The following is a 27,902-nucleotide window of genomic DNA, read 5'->3' on the forward strand; positions in this document are numbered from 1 at the left end:
CTGCCTCTGCCTCCCGGGTGCTGGGATTAAAGGCGTGTGCCACCACACCCAGTAGCTCTTCCAATTTTTTTTTTAATCAAGAATCATTTTTAAAAAATTTATTTTTGTTTTATTTTATGTGTATGTGTGTATTGCCAGCATGTAGGTAAGTGCACCTGTCCAGCGCAGTGCCAGCGGAGGTCAGAAGAGGCAGTCAGATCCCCTGGGACTGGAGTTAAAGACGTTGTTAGCTGCCATGTGGGTGCTGGGATTTGACCTGGAGTCTTCTGCAAGAACAGTCAGTGTTCTTAACCGCTGAGCCATCTCTCCAGCCCCAAGAATAACTTTTATTAAGGCCACAGTTAGTAAAAGAGTACAGTCTTTTGAAAAATATTCCAGATCTATGATCAGGAACAGGTACTAGAAAATAAACATCCAAGCATAACAGCGTATAGTGTCCTTATGTGTTATTAAACAGCTTTCCTCAAATTTATAGCAAAAGTTGACATTTGATACAGGTGGCTTGGAAAACAAGAGTGCTGTGCTTCCGAATCTTGTTTGTATCAGGATACTTAGACGTCAGGTTGTGCCTGTAAAGGTGCCAACTGAATAAGAGAAGCACCCTGGAAGCCTTGCTCGTGCAGCTAACCTGACCTAGTCCTATCTTTGTGGCCTATACAGAAACACGTTATATGTAATTACAAGAGAGAAACAGTAAAGCCACTTCCTTCCAGGCACAAATGTGTATTTGAAATTTCATCGTAAATAATATTTCTAAGCGAAGATTTTCCTTTGTTTCAAAATAAGATAAGGTTTGTAATGAATCTTATAATTGATTTCATTTTTTTAAAGTATAGTTACGAAAAACTGAGTAGCCACTAAGACCAAGACACGTGGAAAGGCAAGCAAGCCCTCCTCTCTGCTAATTCCTACCCCCTCTACTCTTTCTTGCTTTTAAAGTTAAGGTACAGTTTTTAGTTATCCTCAAAATTAAAAGTTCTTCTTTCTCTTTACCACTGAAGGTAATTTCTCTTCTTATTTTGTTTTAACAAATTTTTATCTAATTGTAAAAACAGCACAGGCCGCTAGAGAACCTTAGAACACAGAGGAGAAAATAGAAATCAGCTTAAGTTCCAGTTTCAAGAGGTAATTGTATGGGGAGTTATATGGCTTTTAAAAACTTTTGAAAGGCAAGTACAGTAGTGTAGGTCTTTATTCCTGACACTCAGGAGGCAGAGGCAGGCAGATATGAGTTCTAGGCAAGCTTGGTCTACTTAGCAAGTTCCAAAATTTATGTAGCCTGGTCTGCATACCAAGTTCCAGGCCAGCTGGGACTATAGGGAGACCCTGTCTCCAAAAAAAAAATGTCCTTATGTGGGGGCTGGAGGAATGGCTCCATGCTTAAGGACAGTGGTTGTTCTTCCAGAGGACCCTGGTTCAGTTTCCAGCACCCACATGGTGGCTAACAACCATCCATGACTCCAGTTCCAGGGGACCTGACACCCTCTTCTGGCCTCTTTGGGCATTGCACACACAGGTACACTTAAATACATGCAGGCAAAACACCCATATGCATAAAATAAATAATATAAGCTAATAAATAAAATGAAAGTAATAAAAATATTTTTTAAATCCTTATGTAGGCCAGGCGTGGTGGCTCACGCCTGTAGTCCCAGCACTTGGGAGGCAGAGGCAGGTGGATCTCTATGAGTTCAAGGCCAGCCTGGTCTACATAGTGAGTTCCAGGACAGCTGGGCCTACAGGGAGACCCTGCTTCAAAAAGACAAATATATATATGCTTCATACTATTAAGCACACCCACTCTGTTGGGAGTCGCCGACCCCATCTATCCACTTCCATGACATTTTCATCTTCCCAAACTGAAACTTTGTCCCTTAAATACTTGCTTCCGGTCCCCTCCCCTGATGGTCCCATTCCACTTTCTGTCTCCATGAATTTGACAGCTCTAGGAACCTTCTAGAAGCAGAATCATGTAGCACCTGCCTCTTGTGACTAGCTTACTTCACTTGATCTAATGACTTCGGTATTTACCCATGTCATAACACGCATCTATTCCTTTTCTGAGCCAGATAATATTCCTTTGTGGAGATGTACATTCTCCGAACCATGCAGCTCCTCCTCAACCCTGAGCTGAAAGTATAGTTACGAAAAACTGAGTAGCCACTAAGACCAAGACACGTGGAAAGGCAAGCAAGCCCTCCTCTCTGCTAATTCCTACCCCCTCTACTCTTTCTTGCTTTTAAAGTTAAGGTACAGTTTTTAGTTATCCTCAAAATTAAAAGTTCTTCTTTCTCTTTACCACTGAAGGTAATTTCTCTTCTTATTTTGTTTTAACAAATTTTTATCTAATTGTAAAAACAGCACAGGCCGCTAGAGAACCTTAGAACACAGAGGAGAAAATAGAAATCAGCTTAAGTTCCAGTTTCAAGAGGTAATTGTATGGGGAGTTATATGGCTTTTAAAAACTTTTGAAAGGCAAGTACAGTAGTGTAGGTCTTTATTCCTGACACTCAGGAGGCAGAGGCAGGCAGATATGAGTTCTAGGCAAGCTTGGTCTACTTAGCAAGTTCCAAAATTTATGTAGCCTGGTCTGCATACCAAGTTCCAGGCCAGCTGGGACTATAGGGAGACCCTGTCTCCAAAAAAAAAATGTCCTTATGTGGGGGCTGGAGGAATGGCTCCATGCTTAAGGACAGTGGTTGTTCTTCCAGAGGACCCTGGTTCAGTTTCCAGCACCCACATGGTGGCTAACAACCATCCATGACTCCAGTTCCAGGGGACCTGACACCCTCTTCTGGCCTCTTTGGGCATTGCACACACAGGTACACTTAAATACATGCAGGCAAAACACCCATATGCATAAAATAAATAATATAAGCTAATAAATAAAATGAAAGTAATAAAAATATTTTTTAAATCCTTATGTAGGCCAGGCGTGGTGGCTCACGCCTGTAGTCCCAGCACTTGGGAGGCAGAGGCTGGTGGATCTCTATGAGTTCAAGGCCAGCCTGGTCTACATAGGGAGTTCCGGGGCAGCGGGCCCTCAAGGGGGCCCCTCTTTAAAAAAAAAAAAAAAAAAAAAAAAAAAAAAAATCCTTATGTAATATATGTTTATATATTTCTCTTGTTCAGTTTTCTTCAGGCATAGAAAACATTTTCACAACTTTGTGGTGAATTTTAAAGTAGGCTGAACATCTGTAATCTGAAAATCTGTGATCCAAAGTGCTCTAAAATCCAAAACATATTGAGTGCTGGCACATTACCACAAGTGGGACATTACAAACTTTTAAACAGTTCCATTTACAAAACTATTAAAAATAATATATGGTCAGGGGCTCAGTGGTTAAGAGCACTGGTTGTTCTTGCAGAACTGGGTTACCAGCACTCATATAGTGCCTAACAACAGTCTATAACTCCAGTTCCAGGGGGTCTGACTCCTTCTGGCCTCTATGACTATTGCATGCATGGATGCACTTAAATACATGCAGGCAAAACACTCATACACATAAAATAAAAATAAATAAATCAGGAGCTGTAAAGATGACTCAGAGGTTAAGAGCACTGGCAGCTCTTGCAGAAGACCTGGGTTCGATTCCCGGCACTCACGTGGCAGCTAACAACCATCCATAATTCCAGTTCCAGAGGATCCAATACCCTCTTCTGACCTCCGAGGGCATTGCACAACACAGGTGCACTTACATATATCCAGGCAATACGCTAAGACACAAAAACTAAAAATAGTAAGTAAAATATTTTTTAAAAAGGTAAAAAATGGGTCCGGGCGTGGTGGCACATGCCTTTAACCCCAGCACTTGGGAGGCAGAGGCAGGCGGATCTCTGTGAGTTCAAGACCAGCCTGGTCTACATAGTGAGTTCTAGAACAGCTGGGGCTACAGGGAGGCGCTGTCTCAAAAAGACCAAAAAGAAAAAAAAAGTTAAAAAAATGAATCAGAAAGTATATAGTCAACTACATGTATAAGGTACATGATGAAATATAAATGGATTTTGTGTTTAGACTTTATTTTGACCATACCATATCTTTTTTTTTAATTTAAAAAAATTTTTAAATTTTATGTGTATGTGTGTATTGCCTGCATGTAGGTAATGCCTGAGGAGGTCAGAAGAGACTGTCGCATCCCCTGGAACTGGAGTTACGGACAGTTGTTAGCTGCCATGTGGGTGCTGGGATTCGAACCCCGGTCTTCTTCGAGAACAACCAGTGCTCTTAACCACTGAGCCATCTCTCCAGCCCTGACCATACTATATCTTATGCAAATATTCCCAAATCTGAAAAAAATCTCTGATCTGAAACACTTCTAGCACCAGATATTTTAGATAAGAGATGTTCAAGATGTTCAACCTTCACTTTTTTTGTTGTTCTTGTTTGTTTGTTGCAGGATTTTGCTTTGTAGCCCTGGCAATCCTCCTGACTTGGCCTCCCCAGTGCTGGTGTTATAGAGGTGTGTGACCATACTTTTTAGTGCACAAGCAAGAACTCTGTCACAAGAGAACATAAAAGTGCGTAAGGATGAAAACATGACACCTTTTCATTTATGAAGTTGTTTTATTCCAATAAGCTATGCATAGGTACTAGCTATTGTATTTTGAATCTGTGCTTCAGGAATCTCTTATGCAAGCAAATACACTCACTTTGTTCCTTTTTCTCTTCTGCAAAGGTAGACTATTAGATGAACTGTTTTGCAGTTTGTTTTTTAATATGCCTTGAGACCTGTAAGCAATAGTGCATTGACAAAAAGCCGTCATTATTCAGTGAGCCCCCTGTTGATAGACCTTTGGTTTCTTTCTAATCTTTTGCTGTTACAAACAGTCCCATAATGAATTAGGTTGTACACATGTCATTTCAGCAGCAAAATAAACATATGTGGGATTAAACTCCCCAAAGTAGATTGGCTAGATTAACAGGTAGACATTAGCAGTTATAGTAGATATTGCTGAACTATCCTCCACTTGGGTTGTACCAACATGCACTCTTTGTTTTTAACTTTTTAAAATGTATTTATTTTTTTGAATGTTATGCCTGCATGTATATAAGTGCACCCATGTCATACAATGTTCACAGAGAACAGAAGTGGGCTTTAGATCCCTGGAACTGGAGTTATGGATGGTTGTTAGCCATCACGTGGGTGCTGGGATTTGAACCTGGGTCTTCTGCTAGAGTAGCTAGTGCTCTTATCAGCTGAGCCATCTCTCTAGCCCCCCCCCCAACATGCACTTTGAACAGAAATGTCTAGGAATACATTTTTTCTTATAACCTTGCCAGCATAATTTTTTAACAAAGTTTAAAAAAAATGTGTGGTTTTTTTTTTTCCAACCTTTTTGCTTGTTTGTTTTTAGATAGGGTCTCACTGTATACTCTCTACGTAGAACAGGCTGGCCTTGAACTCATGGAGATCTGTCTGCCTCTGCCTCTGCCTCTGCCTCCTGAGTGCCTGGGATTAAAGGCAGCCAAACCTTTTGCCCATCTTATAGGGGAGAAGTTATATTTTAGTATAATTCCAGTTTGCTTATTTCCATTAAAGTTGAAGGTCCTTTGTATACTTTTGGGCCAATTATTCAAACAAATGGCCATTTTTCTATCGACTTATTGATCATTTTCTTGTGGGTTTTTTTTTTTTTTTTTTTTGGCTTTTTGAGACAAGGTCTCCCTGTAGCCCCAGCTGTCCTGGAACTCACTATGTAGACCAAGCTGGCCTTGAACTCATTTCTTGTGGATTTTTATCAGCTTTTTAGATATTACAGAAATTGGGTCCTTGTGATTTGAACTGTAGATATTTCTCTCTGTCATTTGTCTTTTGATTTTGTATGTACTTTAAAAACACTGTGCATAGTTCAGTTTATCAACCTTTTCTTATGGCTTTCGAATTTGCACATATGGCATAAATGTCTCACCCCTAGGTTATGAAATTATTCTCCCACGCTTTCTCATGGCACTTGTGGTGTAATTAGGCAGATCTGATGTTTGATCTACTCTGAACTGATCTGGTATGAGATGAGATACAGATGTAGCTTTTCTTTTCCTGAATGGGTATTTAAATATTTCAGGGAAATTCGTTCACTAGTTTCTATTTCTGCTGGTGTGACATGCCTCTCCTTCTTTCCTAAGTGCCCACAGGTAGCTGGGTATAGTTCTAGACCTTTCCTTTTATCGCCCTGACTGCTTCTGTCCTGGTATTCTGCTTTTGGAGATGGGTGTCAATGTTTAACATTCCATTTTTCTTCTGTTTGAAAAATCTCTATTTTATGTTTTAAGACAGGCTCTCACATAGTCCAGGCCGGCCTTAAACTCTGGGTAGTATAGGCTAGTCTTGAACTCCTGATTATTCTGCTTCAGCCTCCCAAGTACTGAGATCACAAGGGGCTTGCCATCATTTCTGTCTGAAAGTCTCTCTCTGAAAAATGGTTTGTGGAGCCAAGCATGGTGGCACATGCCTTTAATCCCAGCACTTGGGAGCCAGAGGCAGGTGGATTTCTATGAGATCAAGGCCAACATAATGGTCTACATTGTGGGGCTACAGGGAGACCCTGTCTCAAAAAGACCCCCCCCCCAAAAAAAAGGTTTTGGGGGCTGGGGACTAGAGAGATGGTGCAATGGTTAAGAGGACCTGTTTTTTCAGAGGACTGAAGTTCTGTTCTCAGCACCCACATTAGGCAGTTCTTAATTGACTATAACTCCAGCTCCAGGGGATCTGATGCCTTCCTGTGGCCTAAAGAGCACCTGCACACCTGGGTGATTCACTCACAGACACACACAGATACACACACACACACAGACACACTGACATACACACAAATGCTTAAGGAAAAATAATTAGAACAAATCTTAAGTAAAAAAAATGGCTTGGGACTGGGGAGATGACTCAGTGGATAAGAACATTTTCTGTGCAAGCATGAACACCTGAGTTTAAATCTCTAGCACTCATGTACAAAGCATGGGCATGCTCACCTGTAAACCCAGTGCTACGTGGGGCAGAGATTGGAGGATTGCCGGGCTTTCTGGCCACCAGCCTAGCTCCAGAGTCAGTGAGAGATTTCTCTCAAAGGTGTAAGGTGGAGAGTGACAGGCAGACATCCTCTGGCCTCTGCACTTACGTACACAGGCATGTGCACTCACACACATGCACACATACACACACATGTGTTTAGCATTTATTCTGTAAACTACATTCTCACTAACGCCCAATATTGTCACTTTTACCCTTCTGCCACACAGTTCAAGAACCTCACGTTGCTTGTCTTGTCACTTCATTTACTTACATTCTGACTTAGCAATATTCTTGTCCTGTATTTTAATTCTCCCCATATTTTAAAGTTTATCACATCTTTGTTTATATTAAAAATTAATGAGACATTATCATGATTGTATATAATCAAGTGTGTTTATCATTTGGGGACTAGCAGTATAGCTCAGTGGTAGAACAAATGGCCTGCCATAATTGACACCCTGGGTTGACGCTTCAGCAGTGGAAAAAGAAAATCATTTTTATCGCTCTTCATTCTATTCTGTTTTCTCTGCCTTTACTTGGACCATTTCTTTTCTGGTTAAAGAACATCCTTTAGAATGTGCTAAAGAGGCTGGGCGTGGTGGCACATGCCTTTAATCCCAACACTCTGGAGCCAGAGGCAGGCAGACCTCTGTGAGATCAGGCCAGCTTGGTTTACATAGTTCCAGGTCAGGTGGGGCTACAAGGAGACCCTGTCTTGGAACAGAACAGGACAGAAAAACAAAACACAACAAAATAAAACATCCTTTATCGATTGCGTATTTGTAGCAAGCCCAGATCTGTTTCTGGACTTTGTACTTCCCACTAGGGCTGATATGTCTGTGTGTATTATTGCATGTATAATATGATTTCATGTATGATGCAGCCAGTCTGGTTGTTAAAATAGCAAAGCCCTTTTGTACCTTTTGGATAGTTGCTGCCCTGCGCTGCCTCTGTGTCCTATCACCACCAGCCTGGCTTCCCCAGCTCCTTTCCAAGGAATCCCTGACCTGCCCACAAGGCCAGCAACTAAAAAGTTAATGTCTCACCTAACAAGGTTGCTCCAGCTTCCAGGTGTGCTGCTATATTTGTGTTGGGAACCCTCTCATCACACTCTTGTATAGTGTCCTGTACTGTGCTGAGCACTGCTTTCTATCACTGGGACTGGTGTAGACCGGCTGACCTCAAATTCACAGAGATCTGCATGCTTCTGCCTCTCAAGTACTGGGATTATAGGCATGTACCACCATGTCCAGCTTGCCAGCTCACTAATGGAAATGCAATGTAGAATCAAATCAGAAGTCTAGACTGAGAAATGCTACATCAGCCGGCAAGTGGGTTTTGTGTCCTCACTAAGACATGCTGACAGAGGGAGTGTTTCCTCAGCCCCTGCCAACTACCCACTGCCCAAGTCAGTCATGGAACAGGCCCCCTTCTAGATCCTCAGCCTCTGGGGGTCCTTCTCAGAACCTGCCTTGCCCTGTACTCATATTTCACCCTCAGGCCTCTGAGGCCTGTGAGGCTGGTGTTACTTTTACAATCACTTTTCCACTGCATTTGGATAATAGTTGAGACAGGATTTCACCAAGTAACCCTGACTGATCTAGAACTTGCTATGTAGACCAGACTGGTCTTGAACTCACAGAGACTCTCTTGCCTCTGCCTGGAGTTCTGGAATTAAAGGCATGTGCCGCCATCCCTCTCCCCCCCTCCCCCCCACATAAAAACATTTTTTAAAAATGGAACTAGGCTGGGTGTGGCGGTGCACACCTTTAATCCCAGCACTCAGGAGGCAGAGGCAGGTGGATCTCTGAGTTCGAGGTCAGCCTGGTCTACATAGAGAGTTCCAGGACAGCTGGGGCTACAGGGAGACCCTGTCTCAAAAGGACCAGAAAAAATAAATAAATAAATAAAAATGGAACCGGAAGTCCTGAGCATCATTTCTAACATTCTATGGAAAAGATTTGAGTCTTAAAAAGGAAATGATTTTTCCTAAATGCTAGATGGGAGCTCTTCTACAAGGAAGCAGGCTCGTATATTTTACTCTTCCCAAGTACTGCTGCTTCCTTGTGTTTCATTAAATCAAGAGATGCATTGCCTATGTGTTTTTATTTCTCCTGTTTTAAAATCACACTTTTCTGGATTTTCAGAAATACCTTGTGTTCTTATTAGGACAGGTGGGGTCACATTAACATATAGATCCCCAAATGTGAGTGTTTTTTTTTTTTTTTTTTTCTGAAGGAGCAGTCTGGGGTGTGTGTGTGTGCAGGTCAGCTCACCTCCAGGGACTTATTTCAAGGGCCAAACTAATAGTAACTTTGCTTTTTACTTCCTACCCCCCCCATACTTCCCACCCCTAGAAACAGGGTCTCCCCAGGCTGCCCTCAAACTCATTGTGAGAATGACCTTGGTCTCCTGATCCTCCTACCTCCACCTCCCAAGTGCTGGGATTACAGGTGTGCACTGCCACACCTGACTCAGCTTTGCCTTTATCAACACCAGATACCAGGGCTGCCTGGGGAGAGCCAAGCAGTTAGCAGAGGAAAAAGCAGCCCTGAGGAGAGTATGGCATACTTTATGAGCCACACCACGGTCCCATCATGGTGGCATGAATCACTTCCTCTCTACCCACTGGATTATAATCCTGGCTGGGATGTGTGGACTGTGGTCTAGCCGTGGGCCACAGAAGAGGTGACCTCTGTACTTTGTAATTTCCATAACTTTCCAATACTTTGTGCAGTTATTCAAATAAAGTGCCCTCCTTGGGCTGGAGAGGTGGCTCAGTGGTTAAGAATACTGGCTTCTCTTGCAGAGGTTCTTGGGTTCGATTCCCAACACCCACATGACTGTAAACAACTGTAAGTCCAGTTTCAGGGGATCTGATGCCTTCTTCTGACCTCCTCAGTCAAGGAGTGCATGTCCATATATGCAAGCAATATACTCATACACATAAAAAAATTTTTTTAAAAGTGCCTTCCTGAAGAGTTTGCCAGTGTGGTTCAGTTGCTCTTTCTTTTTCAATTTTAAGAATAGTCTTGGGGGCTGAAGAGGCAACCCTACTGTTAAGAATGCATACTGCTCTTGCAGAGGACCTCAGTTTGGTTCCCAGCACATCAGGTGGCTTACATCTCTGTGGGCACCTGCACACACACATACACAGACAGACAGACAGACACACACACACACACACACATACCCCATTAAAAAAATTAGTCTTGAGCTGGGTGTGGTGGCGCACGCCTTTAATCCCAGCACTTGGGAGGCAGAGGCGGGTGGATCTGTGAGTTCGAGGCCAGCCTGGTCTACATAGTGAGTTCCAGGACAGCTGAAGCTACAGGGGGACCCTGTCTCAAAAAAGACCAAAAAAAAAAAAAAAAAATTAGTCTTGGACAGCAATCTAGGAAAAGATACTTGATGTTGGCCTCAGGCCTCCACAGGCATGCATGCACATGCACACACATGCATGCATATACACATGAATGCACACACCCATAATAACACATATATACCCCCCCCCACACCACATCACACATATGCACATGCAAAAGAAATAGCCTTGGGGGGCTAGAGCCATCTCTTCAGACCCTTGGTATATTTTCTTAAGATATATTTAATTTCTAATTATGTGCATGTGTGTGTTTGTTTAGGTATGTGCACCTGTGCAGTTGCCTGAGGAGGCCAGAGGCTTCAGATCCCCTCAAGCTGGAGTTACAGGCAGTTGTGAGCTGTCTGATGTGGGTACTGGAAATTAAACTCTGCTCCTCTGAGAGAGCAGTATGTGGTCTTTACTACTGAGCCATATCTCTTCCCCCCCGCAAGAGTTGTTATTAAAATGAATTACTAAAACACCTATAGTTTTTTAAAGCAGAATGAACATGGATTCATTAAGGAAAAAAAATGAAAACTCCTGAGAGTGGAAAGTGCTCCAAGGGAGAAAGCACCCTTTTAATTAAAAAGCAGGAAGTAGCCTAGGTAACCCAGTTCCTGACCTTTCTGGATGGGCAGGTACAAAGCGTGAATCAGGTGGAAATGTGGCTCTTCTGCACGCCATTCCTTTGAATTGAGGCCCCTGGCAGAGCTCTGACCTGCTGGAAAACCTTGGGCAAGTTGGGGCCCCTCTGAATCTGAGAGTTCTTATCTGTATCAGCCAGCAGCTATCTAAGGTATTTCCCAGTTCTTGGAAGGAAGGCATCAGTCTAAGAATTTGGCCCATGGGTGATTGTGCAGAGTGATTACAACAGAATCACAAGTTTAGAGGACACTTTGCAGTTTTTCCAACCATTTAAAGATTTTATATTATTATTATTATTATTATTATTATTATTATTATTTTTGGTCTTTTTGAGACAGGGTCTCCCTGTAGCCCCAGCTGTCCTGGAACTCATTATGTAGACCAGGCTGGCCTACTGTAGATCCGCCTGTCTCTGCCTTCCCAGTGCCAGGATTAAAGGCGTGTGCCACACACCTGGCTAGATTTTATTTTTTAAAGGATAAAAGAAAATAGGCAGAGAAAGGCAGATCTCTGTGAGTTTGTGGCCAGCCTGGTCTACACAGCAAGTTCTAGGCCAGCTGGGGCTGCAGGGAGACCGTGTCTTTAAAAGGGGGGGGGGGGCGGGGAGAAAGAGAAAAAAGAAAAAGGCAACTGAGTTTGGTGGCACAGGCTGGTAATCCCAGAAACTGAGTTCAAGGCCAGCTTGGGTAACTTAATGAGACATTGTCTAGAAAAACAAAAAGTAAAAAGAAGGCTGGCTATTTAGCACAATGGTAGAGTACGTTCCTAAAATTCCTGAGACTTCTGGGTTCTCCAGTACTGCAAAAACAAATGAATAGGGGGTTGGAGGAAAGGAGAGGGAAGAGGAAAGAGAAAAAGAAAAAGCACTATAGATCATCAAAGTATTCAAATGTTGCTTAACAGGCCAGGAGTGATGGTGCATGTCTGCAGTCCCAGCACTTGGGAGGTAGAGGCAGGAGGATCAAAAGTTCAAGGACAGCGTCTGCTATATAGGGAGACCAGCCTGGGCTACTTGACACAGTTTTCAGACACCAGAAAGAGAGAAAAAAATGCTTAAGAAACAAAATGGAGGCTGGGTGTGGTGGCGCACGCTTTAATCCTGCACTCAGGAGGCAGAGGCAGGCAGATCTCTGTGTGTTCTAGGCCAGCTTGGTCTACATAGCGAGGTCCAGGATAGCTGGGGCTACAAGGGAGACCCTGTCTCAAAAAGCAAAAAAAAAAAGAAAGAAAAAGAAAGAAAAAAAGATGGAGGGCTGGGTGTGGTGGCTCATGCCTGTAATTTCAGCATTTGGGTTGGGAGGTCAGAGCATCAGGAATTCAAAGAAATCTTCCTTACATAGTGAGTTTGAGGTTAGTCTGAGTTACATTTGAAGTTTTGTGAGTTTATTTGATAGAAGTTGGAACAAAGAATAAGGAAAGGGGGCTCTTAGTTTGATGAAAAATAAACACTGGTGTACAGTTTTTCTAAATTTTCTTTTTTGAGGTAGACGCAGAGGGATCAGAAGCTCAAGGTCAGCATCAGCTATAGGCATCAGCTTGAGACAATTTTGGGCTACATGAGACCCTGTCTCAAACATAGCACAACAAAACAAAAAGACTAGAAAGTCACTTTTGGAGAACTGGACATGTTCTCTTCCTAGAAACAACCTTGGATTCGAGGGAGGGGCCCTTTCTGTTGAGTGAAATGGAATTTGCCCTGGGAAGAAGGGCCCTATAGTTTAAGGATACTTGACAGTAGATGTTTGGGGCATGGAGCCTTCTGAAAGCTTCTGTTGTGCTCTGGTTGGTCAGTCCACTTTGCACCTGTTCCATTTTTTTCAAGGTGGATGGGCTCTTTCTGATAGTCACACTTTTTCTTTAACATCTTTGTGTGTGGTGTGTGTGTGTGTGTGTGTGTGTGTGTGTGTGTGTGTTTTTGTTCTGAGACAGGGTCTCCTTATAGCCCCAGCTGCCCTGGAACTCACTATATAGACCAGGTTGGCCTCGAACTCACAAAGATCTGCCTGCCTCTGCCTCCCAAGTGCTGGGATTAAAGGCGTGCACCACCACACCCGCCTCTTTAACATCTTAATCCCACAGTCTGATGACTTCCTTTGCCCAGCCGCACAAGCCTGGGAGATCAGGTGAGCTCTTTCTGTTGATTTAGCATATCTTTAAATATAGTTCACTTTGCAGATTATCTTTTTAGGGTCTTGTTAGATTATAAAACATGTCATTGATTGAATGATAGCTTTTAAATATTTTATTTATTATTTTTATTTTATGTGTATGAGTGTGTTGCTTGCATGTAGGTAAGTTCACCCATGTCATCCAATGCCTGTGGAGGAGAAGAGGCCATCAGATTCCCTGGAACTGGAGTTAGGGACAGTTGTTAGCTACCATGTGGGTGCTGGGATTTGAACCAGGGTCTTCTGCAAGAACAACCAGTGTTCTTAACCACTGAGCCACCTCTCCAGCCCCGAATGATAGCTTTTAAATGAGTAAATTAACAAATGGGTTATTTAAGAAATATTAGAATGTATAATTGAGTATGTTGCAGAGAGGGAAAAAAATTGATTAAAAAAAATTGAGACAGGATATCACTATGTAGCCCTGGCTGACCTGGAACTCACTATGTAGACTGGACTAGCCTCAACTCAGAGATCCACCTGCCTCTGCTTCCCAAGTGCTGGGATTCAAGGTGTGCACCACCATGCCTGGCTTTGGCTATTTATTTATTTATTTTTATTTTTATTTATTTTATTTTATTTTATTTTACTTATTTTTGAGGCAGCATCTCTCACTGAGATGGATAGGCTAGCTGGTCATTGAGCTTCAAAAATCTGTCTGTCTCTGTTCTTCCACCCCTGGTTACAGGCACGTGCCATCATGTTTAACTTTTTTATGTGGGTTCTGGAGATCCAAACTCAGCTCCTCATGCTTGCATGGTAGATACACTTTACCAACAGAACCACCCCCCAAGCCCACATTGAATATCTCTAGTAACTGTTCATTGACAGACTAGAAGAAAGAGTTCTGGTAGGAAAACTACCAGACAATGGAATAACATCAGAAGGACTGGGCTTTGGGGACTGGAGAGATGGCTCAGTTGTTAAGAGCACTGACTGCTCTTGTGTAGGGGGCCTGGGTTTAATTCCCAGCACCCACATGGTGGCTAACAACTGTCAGTAACTTCAGCTCCAGGGGATCCAACACTGTCTTCTGACCTCTGAAGGCATTGCTTGACACATGTGCACCTACCTACATGTAGGCAAGACATTTCATACACATGAAAAAAAAAAAAAATCAAGCTTTAAGCCTCAGTCTAAGACACCTGCTTAAATCAAGACAATCTCTTAGAGCCTGTTTGTATCACAATGATGGGTTTAACAGTCCTGCCTTTCTTGGTTGCTGGGAGGATTAAAAGTGGACACTTGATCCATCTTCACACAGTGCTCATCACTTAGAAAAGCGAACAGTAGTTGAAAAGAATGTGGGTATGGGGGTCTGATGTGAAATGGCTACAACAGCAGCCTCCGAGGTAGTGTGTGCAGCCTGTTGCATGTATGGATTGCCCTAAGGAACTTTGGAGACAGTTCTGGTAACCATGTCTCCAATCTCAGACTGTCCCCTGTCTAGGCCCCAGACAGCTATGTGGGGTGCCTTTGGGAAGCCCCAGGGCACAGTGAAAAGGGTTCATGTTTGCCAGGTCAACATGTCATTGTGTCAGTTTCTTCTGTACCAAGCTGCAGAATAAGGAACATGTGATCAAAGTCTTGCCTAGCGCCAAGTTCAAGTTCAAGGCCACCAGAAGATCCACATCTCAAAGAAGTGGAACTTCAGCAAGTTTAGTCAGATGACATGGCAGCTGAGAAGCAGCTCATCTCTGATGACTGTGGGGTCAAATCTATCTCCAGTTGCAGTCCCCAGGACAAGTGGTCTGCTGTACTCCTGCTTGAATCCTTTGCCCCATCAAATCATGTGCAGTAATAAATCTCACATGCAGCAAAAAAAAAAAAAAGAAAGCATAGGCAGACACAACATTAGAAAACTGGCTGGAGAGATGATTCAGCAGTTAAGAGCACTGGCTGCTCTTGTAGAGGACCTGGGTTCGGTTCCCAGCACCCACATGACAACAACCATCTATAACTCTAGTTCTAGGGGAATCTGATACCCTCTTCTGTCCTCTATGGGCATTGCATGACCTGGGTGCACTTAACATATGTGCAGGCAATACACTCATTCACAAAATAAAAATAATAAATAAAACAGCTTCAGGAGCTGGGCAGGGTTGTTCATGCCTGTCATCCCAGCACCTGGGAGCCTGAGGCAGGAGGACTACCATGAGTCAGGGCCTGCCTGTGCTTCAAGTAAGTTAGTTTCAGGTTAGCCTTGGCTGTAGAGTGGGATCTGTTGCAAAAAAACAAAGAGAGAGAGAGAGAGAGAGAGAGAGAGAGAGAGAGAGAGAGAGGTATTTAGGAGCATACTAGGCAGAGACCAGGTAAAAAGGGATGGTCACCTCCTCATGTCCTATGTGCTAGAGACTTAGCACTGGTCTGTAGGCAGGGAAATCCAATCATTCACCATACAGGGAATTGGTTGCATTGCACAAGTTCCAATTAGAATCTTTTTTATATTGAGCAAAATGAGAATGCTTGAAGTTGTGCTGTGTCTGAGGTGGGGACTCGAAGTTCTGGACTGTGTGGATCCTCACTCTTCTGAAACATCTGGGGAAAGTGGAGGTGACCACAGCTCAGAACCTCTGTGCTCCTTAGTCTGTGTAGCTCAGACTGGCCTCCCACTCAAGATCCTCCTGACTTAGCCTGTTTTGTACTAGGATTAGGTCAGTGCCACCATGAATAACTGTCATGCTGTTAGATTTTAAAATCTTAGGAAACTCTAGAAGCACTTGCGGGGGAGGGGGGTGCGTGTTCTGTGCTTTCCCTCTCTTCCTCCCTTTCTCTCTCCCTCTTCTTCCCTCCCTTCTTCTCCTTCCTCTTCCTCTTCCTTTTCCCCTACCTCTCTCCATCTCTCTTAAGACAGGGTCTTATGTAGACCAGGCTGGCTTTAAACTCACTACATAGCTCTGGGTGCCACCACACTCAGTTTTATGTGGTGCTGGGGTTGGAACCCAGGACTTCCTGCAAGCTGGGTGAGCATTCTATACGTGGAACTGTTCTTCATTTTCCATTTGGTGAATTCAGATTCTGTTGGTGATGCTGGTGAAATCTCTAGCTGTGGGAGACTCTGACCATGTGAGGAAATTCCTGGCGATTGTGCAAGCTCTGGGAGTGTTTTGGGTGTTTCGACAACAGTGCTTTGGCTGACTCCTTAGGCTTTGAACTGTTGTGCCTCTATGAAAGTCAGGAGGGAAATTAGACAGAGTAATGTCCCCAAAGTGTGTAGTTCTGAGTGAATGCTTTCACAAGCCTGCTTCTCATGGCCGAACAGCTAGTGTACATAAATTGGAGGAAAGAAAAAGTAAATATTAAATTTGCTTAAAGTATATAGATCAGAAGGAACACTGTGCTATCTTTTTAATTTGTGGTTTGCTGTGCACAAGTCTGACTGGGGCATATTTTGTACTGCTAGCAGGAATCAGGAATTGGGAAATCAAGAACAAGTGTTCTCTGCCCTTTAATCAAGGGCCTGACTTAGCAAAACAACACAAATCCTGTGCTACCCCAATCTTCCCGATTTGGGTGGGCCCGCGAAAGATGGTGGGGATGATAGAAAACGAAACTCAGAACTCAAGGTTTTCTCCAGCTAGTGCTGGATACTCAGCAGCCGAGGTAGATTCTAGATTTTGCATTCAAGTAGCACCTCAGGTTTTCTTTTTTGGTACCCTTTTTGTTTTTAAAAACATTTAGGTGAAAATTTAGCTGGAAATCTCAATGTATTTCAGGTTTTCTTGTTTGACATTGTCTACACTTTAGGGAGAAAATAGAGCTTATCTGCATAGTTTGTAAAGCTGAGGATTACACAGCCAAAGAACTGGTTTCATTGTCATAACTGTAATCCACGCATGATGGTGAAATGTGGTATGTTCTTTAATTTACTACCTGCAATTGATTTTAAAAATTCAATCTGATTTTCTGTTATAGTCACTTAAAATATTCACTAAGCCCATTGCTGCCCAGTGCCAGCTTTGTGGCCAACACAGGCAAGATTTGTGTTGTAGTTCAGTGAGGTCATTTCTAAAGACACAGCCACTACTGACTGAGAGAAAAATAAAAACTTGTGTAATTGTAGTATATGTTGTCATATGATGCATAAAATAAAAGTCACCACAATGACCAAAATATTATAGCAAGCACCCAGTAAATCTTAGAATTATTGATTGATTCAATGAATGTGTGTTAAAACTCATGGAATCCAATAGAGCATATGATAAAATGGGTGAGATACAGAAAGTTCACTGGAGGAAGGGTTTCTGAGAGGATCATGGCTATCTGAATTCAAATCTCACTGTACAAACTTGAATCAACTTCATTTCTCCAAGCATTAGTTTCCCCATGTGCAAAAGCTGAGAATTATAGTATATGTTTTAGGAACTAAATGAAGATGCACTATTCAAAGAGTGGTATGAATTAATACTAGGAGAGCCTTAAAGGATCCTGGCTGTCTAAGCCATACTCTGTCTAGAGTCTCCTTGAGAAAACAAGATTGGAGCAGAGTAAAAGTGAGTTAAGAACTAGAAAGTTGAGCAGCCATTCAGGTCACATGGACACCAGGTCCCTGGCAGTACATGATGAACTGCCAAATAGGATTGCCCCGCAGCAGTGCATCCTCAGTTCGGAGGTGGGAGAAGTCTCTGTGTCTCCTGGGTACATGCTGGGCAACCTCCCCTTTACTATTTTGTTTAGACTATTATAACTAAGTTTTATTAATGTTTTTATTGTGTGATTTCTGTATTTTTTCCTTTTTTTTAGTGTCTAAAACAATGTTGATTTTTTTTTTTTCTTTTTTTATAACTAGAGTCTCATCTAGCCTAGGCTGTCCTTGAACTCTTCATCTTTGTGCCTCTACCTCCCAAGTGCTGGGATTATAGGGCCGTACCACCAGGCCTGCAATAATGGGCTTCATATGACATTTTCATGCATACATATTATTGTACTTTGCTCACATTCCACCCCCACCCCTTTCCTTTCCCTAGTAGTCCTATCTCTGCTTTCGTTATGTATATATATTCATTATATATGTGTGTATATGTGTATTCTACATATTAAAGAAGATATGATATTTGCCTTTGAGTCTGACTCATTTCAGTTAACATTATTTCCAGTTTCATCCATTTGTCTACAAAGGACGTTTCATTCTTTCTGCCTGAAGAACTCCATTGTGAGTATTTTACCACTTTTGCTTTATCCATTCATCTGTGAGTAGCATCTAGGCTGATTCCGTAGTTTGGCTATTGTGTGTATTGCTGCAGTAAACATGGATGTACAAATGACCTGTGCAGCATGCTGCCTGAGATGCCTTTAGTGTTTGCGGCACATCTGTACTGATTTCCATAGTGGCCACAGCAGTTTCCATTCTCACCTGATTTTCTATTGTGATGTTCGAGACTCTCATTCTTCCTCCAACAAATACTGATTGAGGTACTATGTTGTGTGAAGTGCTGTGCTCCAATGGAGGTTATGGGGGTGAACAGAGACCACAACCCTATCCCAGTGGAGACCACTGCTGGGGACAGCTGAGCAATACCTAAACTTGTCCAGGATTGAATTCCAAGCTGTGATAAGTACTGCAAGAGAAAGCTTGTGCCAGAGTAGGGAGAGAGGAAAACACTTGATTGGGGAGTGAGGGAGGACTTTGCTGAGCACTGAGGATCAGTGTTCGCTCCAATGACTGTTGAAGCAGTGTCACCTCTAGCCCCAGACAGCATCTGCCATGCCACACAGGATTGGCTTAGGGGTGGTGATAAAAGCTGAGTCACCATTTGAAACTGCTTTATATTCTGAACACTTGCAGAAAACCAGTCTTCTTCCCTCTCTCCTTCCCTCTCCCCCATTGTCTCCCTCCCTTCTTTTCCTTGTTCTTCCCTCACCTCTTTTGACACAGGCTTGCTAGTTTTGCTTCAAAGTCTCCATCCTCCTGCCTCCACCTGCCAAGTGCTTGTATTACAGGCACACACCACAATATTTGGCATTTCCCAGGTAGTTTCCATTCTGGGCTATTTGAATCATGGCAGAATCAAACCAGCACCCATATATACTATTCAGCTCTTGGAAGGTCAAGGCAAAGGTTCAGGAATTCAAAATCATCCTTGCTACACATCAAGTTAGAAGCCAGTCTTGGCTCCACGAGAGATGTTGTCTCAAAAATACACACACACACACACACACACACACACACACCTCAACAAAAAAGGAAAAGAGGATGGGAAGCAATGACTCCAGCTCGTAGGTCTGGAAGCTAGGATAGACTGTCATCCCCTGCACAGTGACTAGAAAAAGCAAGGTCAGTAATGGTGCACTTAGCACAGTGCCAAGGCCCCTTCCTGGTGTGTATTTCTGGCGAGCTCATTCTTTGTGCCAGAAACCACGCTGGATCCCTTGGGCTGCAGAGATGAACTTGGTTTTGTTTTGTTTTTTTTGAGACAAGGTCTTGAGGTGCAGCCTAGGCTGGTTTCAAACAGTAATTCTCCTGCCTTAGCCTCCAAGTGCTGGACTGATAGCATGTGCCCCCATGCCCAGCTTAGAGATGGATCTGTGATTCTAGCTCTGCTGATGTTCAGTTTCTTTGTGAACCTGGAGACACCAGATACCTGTCTCACCTGCATCTTCAACTTCAGAACAAAAAGCCCCCTCTGTCTTACTATGTAGCCCAGGCTAGCCTCAAACCCAGGATCTTCCTGTTTCAGTTTTCTCCCCTTCCAATGCTGGGATTACAGGATTAAGCCACCATGCCCAGTAATGTTTTCCTTATAAAAAATTCTTAAGCCAGGCATTACGGCACATGCCTGTTACTGCAACATTTGAGAGGTAGAAGAGGATCGGAGTTCAAGGCGAGCTTCATCTTTATAGCCAGTTCAAGACCAGCCTGGGCTACATGAGTTTCTGAGTTTAAAGAAAATTGTTTTTAGGGCTGGAGAGATGGCTCAGTGGTTAAGAACACTGACTGCCCTTGCAGAGGACTCGGGTTCGAGTCCCAGCACCCACATGGCAGCTACAAACCGTCCTTAACTCCAGTTCCAGGGGAATCCGAAGCCCTCTTCTGACTTCCAAGGCATTGCACAACACGGGTGGACTCACATACATGCAGGCAATACACTCATACACATAAAATAATAAATAAAATATTAAAAGAAAAAGAAAGAAAATTGTTTTCTAGAGAGGAAACTTTGCCTTGTCATCTTTTAGTTTTTGTTTTGTATCTTTTAGTTTATTTCTTTTTGTAGGTTTTGTTGGTATTTGTGCTGTACCTTTTAGAAAGATAAGGAGCCTGACCCGCCCTCCTTTCTTTTCCTATCTAACTTCCTTCCTCCCTTCCCCATCCCCATTTTCTGTATTGTTGTTTTGTGAGGTTGGCTCTCCTGCAGTCCAGGCTGGCCTCAAACTCTGTAACTGAGGATGAGCTTAAACTCCTCCCTTCCTACCAAATGCTGGGATTACAGGCCTGGGACACCAATCAGGTTTCCTTTCTATCCCTTTAAAAATTTATTTATTTATTTATTTTTATATTTTTATTTTATTTTATTTTTTGAGACGGGGTCTCCCTGTAGCCCCAGCTGGCCTGGATTCTCTGTGGCTGCCACCATGCCCAGCTTATTTAGTTTTTTATTTTTTTACGTGTATGAGTATATTGTCTGCATGTATGTAAGTAAACCCATGTTGCACAGTGCCCGTGGAGGACAGAAGAGGGCATTGGATCCCCTGGAACCGGAATTATGGGCAGTTGTTAGTCACCATGTGGGTACTGGGATTCGAACCTGGGTCTTCTGCAAGCACAGCCAGTGCTCTTAACTGCTGAGCCTTCTGTCCCTTTTAAACAAATGCTAAGCATTTCTCAGGACACCTGGATTTCCCATGCTAATGTTATTTTAAAAACAAACACAAAGCAAAGTTAAATATCATTTAGCTGCTTTTGTTTTCTGTGCAAAGCTCTCCTGGGAATCTTGTGTCATACTCACAGGTGGTAGAACGGGAACTGGCTGTTCAGCTTCCTTGGTACTGATCTGTGTGAGATCCATGCTTGCTTCTGATACGCTGGCAAGGTCCATGTTGCCAAAGTGAAAGCAGGTACTAGGACATTCAAATGAAGAAGCAGTTTACATTGAGATTAAATCACCTTTTGAATTTGTCAGCCTCAAACGATATTATTTTGTGCCACCCTGTTTTCTTAGTAACTTAAAGCTAGGCCCCAAGACCATGATGGTACATGTCCACTCTCACATGGAGCGTGTGTAACACACCCACCCTCACATCTCCCAGCGGGTATGGGTAGACAGATTGGGCTTAACTACTACGTGGGTTAATAGCTGCCTGCTTTTGTGTTTGGGAAATATAAAACCACAAGAGGGCGGCTTGTCCAGTGAAGCTAAGGGGTAGAAAAGGACTGCTTTGGAGGGTGAAGACTTTGGACTTTTTCAAAATATCTCGCCTAAGGAAGCCCTTTTGCATTCTAATCTTCCATTTGTACAAAGGGAGGACGTACTCAGAAAATGAGTTTTTGTTAATGTTTGTTTTTGTAGTTTTTGAGACATGGTCCACTGTGTAGCCCTAGGTGGTCTGGAACTCCCTCCTGAGTGCTGGGATTAAAGGCGTGCACCATCATACCTGTCTAAAATGAAAGTTTTAAGAAAAGTACTTTCCTACATACATTTCTCTTTTCTTTGGAATATAAATGCCATTTCCCCACAGGTGTTCGCCTTTCTTCTGCCTCTCCTTCCTTCAGTCTTGCAGTATCATTTACTCTTAATAAATTTAACTTGTGTGTGTGATGTAAATGTGTGTTTCTATTTTGTGTGTGTTTGTACATGGATGCCAGAGGTTGATGTCAGGTCTCTTCCTCTTGGCTTCCACCTCATTTTCTGACACAGGGTCTTTCACTGAACAGAATGATCACCAGCTGGCTAGACCAGAGAGCTCTGGTGATCTGCCTGTCTCTCCACACGTCTTCCTCCCCCCATGTGAAGTTCATAGACTTGAGTTTTATGTGGGTGCTGCGAAGCCAAACTCAGGGTATCATGCTTGTGTATCGGGCTTTTTACCAACTGAGCTGTCTCCCCAGCCAAAATTTCCCATATTTTAAGTGATGACTTTTAACAACTCTACATGCTGTAGAACTGCCTCAATCAAGATACAGACATTTTCGGGACTGGAGAGATGGCTCAGTAGAGCACTGACTGCTCTTGCGGAGGACTCGGGTTCAATTCCCAGCACCCACATGGCAGCTAACAACCATCTATAACTCAGGTTCCTTCATCTGACCTCCAAGGGCAGGTGCACTTACATGCAGGGAATACATTCAGACACGTAAAATTAAAATAATAAATAAAATATTAAAAAAAGATATAGACATTTTTGTTTTTCTCGAACATTCCCTCATGCTCCTCTGCTGTCAGTCTCCCCTTTTAGTCCTCTTGAATAGTTTTTTGGGGGGTTTGTTTTGTTTTGTTTTTGAGATAGGGTTTCTCTGTAGCCCCAGCTGGCCTAGAACACGCTATGTAGACCAGGTTGGCCTTGAACTCATAGAGATCCGCCTACCTCTGCCTAGGGAGTGCTGGGATTTAAGGTGTGTGCTACCATACCTGACTCCTTTTGTTTTTGGAGATGGAATTTCACCTTGTAGCCCAGGCTTGCTGGGAACTCACTAGGTAGCCCAGGCTGGCCTCAAGCTCACTAATTACTCCTGCCTCATCCTCCCGTTGCTTGGATTATAGATGCAAGCTTCTATGCCCAGCTTCTCTTCACAAACAGTATGGCCTTTTCTACACTTGATCTTAGCTAAAAGGCTGAGAAGCCATTTATTATGACCCTTCTTAGAAGGCTGTGTAAGGGACTGGAGAAATACCTCAGTGGTTAAAAGCACTGACTGCTGTTGCAGAGGACCAGGGTTCAAGTCCCAGTACCCACATGGTAGCTAACATCTGTAACTCCAGTTCCAGGGGTTCCAATGCCACCTTCTGACCTCCAAAAGCATTGCACAACACAGTGCATTTACACACATTAAAATAAATAAAAAAAATATTTTTTTAAAAAAGAAGGCTGTGCGAGTGCCCAGGAGAGAGTCAGGGAAATGAAACCCAGCTCACCTCCAGACAGTTATATAGGTTTTTACCCCTTGTGGCCTTGTTTGTTTTGATCTGGCTCATATGCACTGAGAGGAAGAACTGTCTTTAATTACACCACCTCTGATTTCTCATTTGTTTTTTAACATTGATTTCTGCTTTAATTAGCATTCATTGCACTTAAGTACTTAGATTAATTAACTCAAGGAATCCTCCCTATGAAGGAAGTGCTGTTCTTAGTCATCTTGATAGACTGGCAGAAATGTGAAGAAACTGAGGTACAGCGATGCTTCAGTAATAGGTAGAAAGGAATGAGGCTTGTTTTCTGATGGCAAAAGTAGAATTTTTAAAGAAATATATTTTCTCACATGAGCAGATGACCAGGATCCTAGCACTTGGAAAGTGGAGGCAGGGGGATCAGGAGTTCAAGGTCTACAGTGTGAGTTCAAGGCTGCCCTGGGCTAATAATCAAAGTCTCCCTTCCTCCCTTCCTCCTTTCTTTCCTTCCTCCCTCCTTTCCTCCCTTCCTTCCTTCCTTCTCTCCCCCGTACCACCCCCCGCCCCAATTTTCACTCCCTAAATGGCGGTGTTGTGTCTCTGTCCATGATGTCCTTGGGCAAAGTTCCCAGTGGCAGTGGTGGAATACACTGACTATTCCAGTTCTGCATCCCTAACTTTGACCCCAAGCATCCTTGTGTTTGTGTCCCTAGTTCCTACCTCAACTTCTCCCAACAGGCTGCCCTGCCTTTACTCCTCCATTGTGCTCAGGGTGCTCCTCAATGTGATTCCAGGAAAACTCCTTCCTGACTGCAATTCTTTTGTGACTCCCTGAGCTATTAGGTGTGAGTTCTATGAGCTGTGACTCATTCAGCTATCGGGCCTGCCCACCCACCATCTCACTTGCCTAACTGTTATCATTCTCTTGTGTCCCTGCCCCACAGGAACTTCCTGTTCCTTCTGCTAGAAAATAGTCTCTCCTCATCTTTCATCCTGACTATTGGGCACACCAACTCATCCTTCAGGACTTGGCTCCTGTCTTTCTTGATTATTCTAGATGGTGTGTGTGTGTGTGTGTGTGTGTGTGTGTGTGTGTGTGTATGTTTGTGTTTAAGGGGCAGGATTCATCACCTTCCCAGTTTCCATTGCTCCTTGTATATGCTAGCCAGAATAACAATTTTTTTTTTTTTTTTTTTTTAAATTTAGTATTTTGTGTGTATGAGTGTACTGCGTGCATGTAAGTGCACCCATGTTGTGCAGTGCCTGTAGAGGTAAGAAGAGGGCATTGAATTCCCTGAAACTGGAGTTAGGACAGTTGTTAGATGCCATGTGGGTGCTAGGAACTGAACCTGGGTCCTCTGCAAGAGCAGCCAGTGCTCTTAACCACTGAGCCGTATTCTTTTTTTTTTGGGGCTTTTTGAGACAGGGTCTCCCTATAGCCCCAGCTGTCCTGGATTCACCATGGAGACTAAGCTGGCCTCGAACTCACAGAGATCCTCCTGCCTCTGCCTCCCGAGTGCTGGGATTAAAGGTGTGCACCACCATGCCCGCCAACCCCTCACATTCTTATAAGAACTCCAAACATATTACGTTAGGGCCCATCCCAGTGACCTCTTACTTGGGTCACCTCTTTAAGGATCTGATTTCTAAATATAGTTACATTCTGAGCCATTGGGGTTTGTGGCTTTAGCATATGAAGGCAGAACTGTGTGTCCTGGCCCAGGCAGGGGCGTGGACTCTCACCTTCTGTGCTTTCTTCCTTGTATTCGATTCTTGTTTTATAACACATCAATAAAGGGGAGCCCAGGAACCATGGGGTCTATGTCTCCAGTCAGATCCGGGTGATTATAATATGTGTCCACTCATACACACAATCTCTACTCCAAGCCCTTTGGTCTTGGAACCACACTCCTGTGTCTTAAGAAACTGATGTTTCAAAATGCCAGGTAGAACTTAGGTGTTTTCAGTTGAGAAATCTCTGTCTCCTTTCATTCTGTTCACTCCAAAGGCTGACCTGTGGGCTGTGCACTTCCTTTGCCAAGAGTTTGGTAGACCGGGAGATTAAAGCTGGGTAATGATATGGCACCACCTCCGTTTGCTATAAGCAAACAGTCGGGTCCCTTATTACCCTTGAAATGGGCACTCGTGACATAGGTTGGACTCAGAGAAACAAGGCAAACGCCAAGTATCTGTGGGCCAAAGTTCCTTCAAGCACTGTATGTTAATCAAAAGCTCAAACTTACTTAACTTGGCCACTGCACTGGGAAGAACTTTGGAACAAATGATTACTGATGGGCTCCAGTAGTTAGCATGATTTTTTTGCCCCAAGAGGTAAGGTTGTGGTCTTTCTTGGTAGGGGCAAGAATGAGGGTTTTGGTGGAATGGTATTATTATACAATCTGCTGTATAGAACCTAGCTACTGAAAAGTGTTCTTGTCACCATAATAGGGAATCTTTGAGCAGGAAGGCCAGCTGTAAAGGGCTCCAAACATTGATGGAATGTTTAGAATACTCACAATTTAGGATAAGGTTTGGTGGCTCCCACATGTAATCCCAGCACTTGAGAGGTAGAGGCAGGAAGATCAAGAGTTCAAGGCCAGCCTTACTACATAGAGTGTTGGAAGCCAGCCTGGGCTATATGAGACCCTGTCACAAAGCAAAGCAAAACAAAACAAGTAAATGCCTGGGATGACCCAGCTAGCAGGTTGAGTTTCTGCACCTTGTTGAATCTGTAAGCCTCCCCTCCCTGTTCCTCCTTTTTTACCAGAGTGAGATCCCACCCTGACTCCCAACACACCAATGTCATACAGTTAATATGAGCAGCCTTGCAAAACCAGCAAAAGGATGTGACTTTTTTCCTCAGTGGGCCGGTGGAAATTTCTCATAATACCTGGTTATATACCCTTGTAAGACTGGCAGAACACCACATTCTTATTCTTCCTATCTTCCTCCATTCCTATCAGTAGTCCTTTGTTTAGAAAAATCTTTCATTACATTTATTTATTTATTGTGCAGGTATGTGGGGGATGAGGAGTGTGCATGCCACGGCATACCAGCAGAGGTCAGAGGACAACTTGCAGGAATTGGTTCTAACCTTCCACCTTGTAGGTCCTGGGGTCAACTCAGGTTGTTAGATTTTGCAGCAAATGCCTTTACCTACTGAACCATCTTGCTGGTCCCTGTCAGTGGTTCTTAACCAGACTCCTCATTAGCATCTTTTGGTCACTAATAACCATCTTTTCCATTCACAGCTCTGGTAACAAAGGAATTAGAAGAATATCTTGCCCCAAGCCACCCAGCAGTGCTCAGCAACTCCGGGCCTCTCTGGGGAACTTTGGTAAGTTAAGGCAGCTTATTCCTCAACACTGCTCAAATGAACATGATCCAGGGGTACAGAACACTACATAGCAACGCCACGTGTGAGTCATTGCCCTTTATTATTATTTTTAAACATGTTGTTTTTGTATTTGCTTAACATGCTAGCCAGAACGCTATATGTCTATAATGTCCCCTTAAGACTTGATGGTCCAAAAGAATTAGAAGGGAAAAAAAAGAAAGAAAGAAAGAAAGAAAGGATTTATCTCCAATTCTCTTAGAACAGATTTTTCATGGAAGTATCTGGTAGTGAGCTTTCTCTAACATTCACTGTGTATCATCAGCTGTGTGATACCTCCCTTTGCACACACAATTTAACAATAATTTAGCTATGAGGTGTGTCTCATGGAGACCCAGAGTCTCATAATCCCTAAGTGACCCACATAAAATGTTCATAACATACAATGTAGTTTCTTTTCTTTTGGAGCAGGGGGAGAGGGGAGAACAAATAATAGTAGTTTCCTGAGTAAATTAATAGGAACTCAGTGAATTTACTCAATGAAGAATTCAGGTTACTAGCACTGAAAGGAAAACCTATGCTCAGTGTGTCTGAAACAGCATCCAGATCCATGCTGCAGGCTAAACAGGACCTCCCAAGCCACATGGCCTGATTTCCAGAATTCAAGATTTGCAGCTGAGTGTTGTAGCTCACATCTATAATGTCAACACTTGAGAGGCGGAGGCAGGAGGATTGCCAGGAGTTCAAAGCTAGCCTAGACTATGGAGTAAGATCATGTTTCAAAGACAAAAATTTGCAAAGCCTTCATGTTATCCTACTGTGATGATACACACCTGTAATCCTGGCACTTGGGAGCCAGAGTCAGGAGGATTGCAAGACTAAGACTAGCCAAGGTTACATAGCAAGTCCTCTCAAAAAACAAACCAACATTCAGGTATGGTGGTTTACACCTAGAATCCCAACTTTTGGAAGGCTAAGGCTCGAGGATTGCTACAATTTTGATGGTAGTCTGGGTGAGTTTCACGCTAGTCTGGGCTATAGAGTAAGACTCTAAAAATAAGTAAGGAAACAAAAAGCACCTATATCATAAGGCCTGGTGGGTGATAGTATGTTAATGTTGCAATCAGTAGAGACACTGTTAAACAGGTAACAAACACGTTCTGAGCATCTGCTGTGCACCAGGCTCTGTGCTAGGTACTATAAAGAAGAGAGGATTTGGGTCAGGTAGGCATTTAAATCCAAATCCAACAGAGGAAGGGGGAATCGCTATGAGATTGAGGCCAGCCTAGTTGACGTAGAAAGTTCTAGGCCAGCTGGGGCTGCATAGTGAGACCCTGTCTCAAA

General features: G+C 43.2%; 1 protein-coding gene and 1 non-coding gene across 3 annotated transcripts in view; both read left to right on the top strand.

Moving 5' to 3' along the window:
* The window catches only part of Rbm47 (RNA binding motif protein 47), a 192,475-nt gene that overhangs the window by 64,085 nt on the left and 100,488 nt on the right, over window positions 1–27,902 (top strand). For both annotated transcript variants that reach the window (XM_029560700.1, XM_029560699.1), the window contains exon 3: window positions 26,476–26,561. The gene's annotated coding sequence lies outside the window, so the exon portion shown is untranslated. The remainder of the gene's footprint in view (window positions 1–26,475; window positions 26,562–27,902) is intronic.
* On the top strand, window positions 14,450–14,590 carry LOC115069314. Its single transcript, XR_003848588.1, has one exon. It is a non-coding gene; the product is annotated as a small nucleolar RNA SNORA70 (small nucleolar RNA).

Source organism: Nannospalax galili, unplaced genomic scaffold (assembly GCF_000622305.1).
Source record: "Nannospalax galili isolate Female #2095 unplaced genomic scaffold, S.galili_v1.0 scaffold772, whole genome shotgun sequence".
Lineage (NCBI taxonomy): Eukaryota > Metazoa > Chordata > Mammalia > Rodentia > Spalacidae > Nannospalax > Nannospalax galili.